This window comes from Microtus ochrogaster, chromosome 5 (assembly GCF_000317375.1).
Source record: "Microtus ochrogaster isolate Prairie Vole_2 chromosome 5, MicOch1.0, whole genome shotgun sequence".
Classification (NCBI taxonomy): Eukaryota; Metazoa; Chordata; class Mammalia; order Rodentia; family Cricetidae; genus Microtus; species Microtus ochrogaster.
In genome coordinates, this window is record NC_022012.1 from 16,282,964 (window position 1) to 16,286,384 (window position 3,421).

A 3,421-nucleotide genomic window follows, 5' to 3' on the forward strand; every position below is an offset into this window, starting at 1 on the left:
TGTCATATATCAATCTGTTGATTTCATTGGTTAAGCAATAAAGAAACTGCTTGGCCCTGATAGGCTAAAAACATAGGTGGGAGGAGTAAACAGAACAGAAGGCTGGGAGAAAGAAGCTGAGTCAGTGAGTCACCATGATTCTCCCACTCCAGACAGACGCAGGTTAAGATCTTCTCTGGTAAGCCACCTCGTGGACTACACACATTATTAAAAATGGGCTAGTCCAGGTGTGAGAGTTAGCCAAAAAAAGGCTAGATATAATGGGCCAAGCGATGTTTAAAAGAATACAGTTTCCGTGTAATTATTTCGGGCATAAGCTAGCCATGCGGGCGGCCGGGTGCTGAGGAAGCAGCCCCGCTGCTCCTATTACTACACACATGGGTCTTTAATTTGCTAAGGAATATGGAGAAGCTGCAAAGTGTGTCCATAAACAACAGTCAAAAGTTCCTATGGTGTTTTCTTGCCAGGAAGCAAGCTGCAACAATGTATCCATAGCTCCATATTCCGGACCACTTGCTTGAAAATCTAGAGTTTTCCCTGGCAGGACAGCCCAGAAAGCCGGCATTTAAAAACAGCTCAGCTTTTTTTTTCTGCTATGGATGAAAACCGAAATGTTTTACTCTAGTCTTTTCCAAGCTTTCTCAGGCTTTCTGTGGATACAGTTATCCACACCTGGGCGCCAATCTGTAACATGAGGGGGGGGCGGCTTATTTGGGTTTCTGTCCTCCCACCAGGTCCCCCACAACTGTTTAGCCCAAGAAAATCACACATAGGTCTCCATAAATTATAAGCTGATTGGCCCATTAGCTTTAGCCTCTCACTGGCTAACTCTCACATCTTGATTAACCCATTTTTCTGATCTATGTTAGCCATGTAGCTCAGTACCTTTTTTCAGTGGGGCAGATCATATCCTGCCGCTTCAGTGATCTGGGCAGGAGTGGGAGGAATCAGTTTCCTCCTTCCCAGAATTCTCCTGTTGTCATTGCGTCATTTCTACTTCCTGTCTGGTTTTCCCACCTATATTTCCTGCCTAGCTAATCAGCATTTATTTAAAACATGATCGACGGAATACAAACAATTCTCCCGCACCGGGAATCAGCCTCCCCTCTCAGGTCTGTTTGTCTCTGAATCTGGAGCTGTGCTGTCACCTGCTTCACAGCCAGTGTAGGTGCCACCCTTTGGGTAGACTGTCTACAAGTCCTGTACTTATGAGTACAGGAGTGTGCAGAGGTGCCCAGCACCAGCTTCAGGTGGTGCTCCCCACTTGGCTGTCCGCCCTTTCTATCTTGAGTTTGGGCTGGAAAATAAAAATACTCTGTGGTTGAGAGCACTTTCTGCTCTTCTAGAGGGCCCAGCTCCATGTCAAACAGTTCATGACTGTCACTCCAACTCCACGGGATCCAAAGCCTTTTCTCACCTCCAGGGACACATTTATGTGTGTTCGTGCAGGCATATACAATAGGTAAGGGCTGAGAACTCAGGCCTGGGGCACTGGCTCAGCAGTTAAGAGCACTCACTGCTATTCAGGAGGTCTGGGTGTGGTCCCAGCACCCACATGGCAGCTCACGACTATCTGTTACTCCAGTTCTAGTGGCTCCAATACCCTTGGACCTCAACACTGCATCTATGTGGTACACAGACACCAGGCAAAATACTTATACACATAAGATCTTTTTAAAAAGTGTGTAAAGCCGGGCGATGGTGGCGCACGCCTTTAATCCCAGCACTCGGGAGGCAGAGGCAGGCGGATCTCTGTGAGTTCGAGACCAGCCTGGTCTACAGAGCTAGTTCCAGGACAGGCTCCAAAGCCACAGAGAAACCCTGTCTCGAAAAACCAAAAAAAAAAAAGTGTGTAAAAAAATTTAAGTGTGTATTTAGTGTGTGGGTGCCACAGAGCGGGCGTGGTAGCCAGACACTAGAGGGTTGGCGCTTTCTTCCCACCATGGGACGGGGCATGACAACTTAAATTGTCAGCCTTACACAGCAAACCTTCGCCAGCTGAAACAGCTAGTTAGCCCAGTTTTGTATTTAAAATAAATTTGATATTCTTATGTGTGTGGGGTGTGGGAGTTTGTGTGGGGTGTGGGAGTTTGTGTGCCACAGGGCACACATGGAGGTCAGAGGACAACTCAGGAGTCAGCTCTCCCCCATCATGAGGACCCTAGGGACTAACTTAGGGCATCAGGAGTGTGAGCTGAGACATTTAACTTCTTTTGTTTGGTTTGGCTTTTTGAGACCAGGTCTCACTATGTAGTCTTGGCTGGCCCAGAACTCAAATCTTCCTGTCTCTCCCTTCTGAGCGCCAGAGATGGCTCAGTGGTTAAGAGCACTTGCTGTTTTGCAGAGGACCTGAGTTCTGGTCTTAGCACCACAGCAGGTGACTCAGAATCCTAATTCTCAGCTCCAAGAGAGCCAATGCCTCTGCCTCTCCAGGCCCTTATTCCCACGCACAAGCCAACAGGCAGACACAACCACCCACATCAAACTGGAATAAAAAACAAATCTTTGAGTGTGCACTATTGTGCCCAGCCCAATCATGCTTTTTGAGACAGGGTTTCTCACTGGCCTGGAAGTAGCCAATTAGGCTAGGCTGTCTGGTGGCAAGCCCCAGGGATCTGCTAGCGTCTGCCTCTTCGGCACTAGGTTCTGGAGATCAAGCCAAGGTCCTCTTGTTTGCATAGTAAGGACTTTACTGCCTGAACTACGGCAGAAAAAACCCAGCCATCTCTACAGATTTTACTCTGACTGCTGTGAACACCAAGCAGGATGTCTGTTTGGTCCGCCTGTGTACTGTGCACCCAGAATCATCCAATTATGCAATTATTATTTGTTTGTTTTCTGATAGAGGGTTTCTTTGTGTATCCCTGGTGTCCCGGAACTCACTCTTTAGACCAGGCTGGCCTCGAACTCATAGAGATCCTCCTGCCTCTGCCTCCGGAGTGCTGGGATTAAAGGCGTGCGCCACCACCGCAGAGCCAACTATGTTTTAAGTGGTGTTCTAGCTCTGAAATTAGCTGGGGCAGAAGGATGAATCTGAGACCATCCTGGGCTACACAGTTTGTCTCAAACACTACCACTGGTTGGGTGGGGCGGCACGCATCTTTTATCCTAGCATTTGGGGCAGAGGCAAGCAGATTTCTGAGCATGAGGTCCACACAGTAAAATCCTACGTCAATCCCCTTCCCCTACCGAAAAAACCAAACCAAACCAAACCAAACCATGTCTACCAAGAACTGAGAATATACCTCAGTTGGCGGAGCATCTGTCTAACACGCACAAAGCCCTGGGTCTGATTCTCAGTACCAAATGAACTAAGTGTGGTAGTGCCCACCTGCAATGCCAGCACTTGGGACACAAAGGCGGAGGGATCAGAAATTCAAGGCTACTCTCAGATTCATAGCAAGTTCAAGGTCAGCCTGGT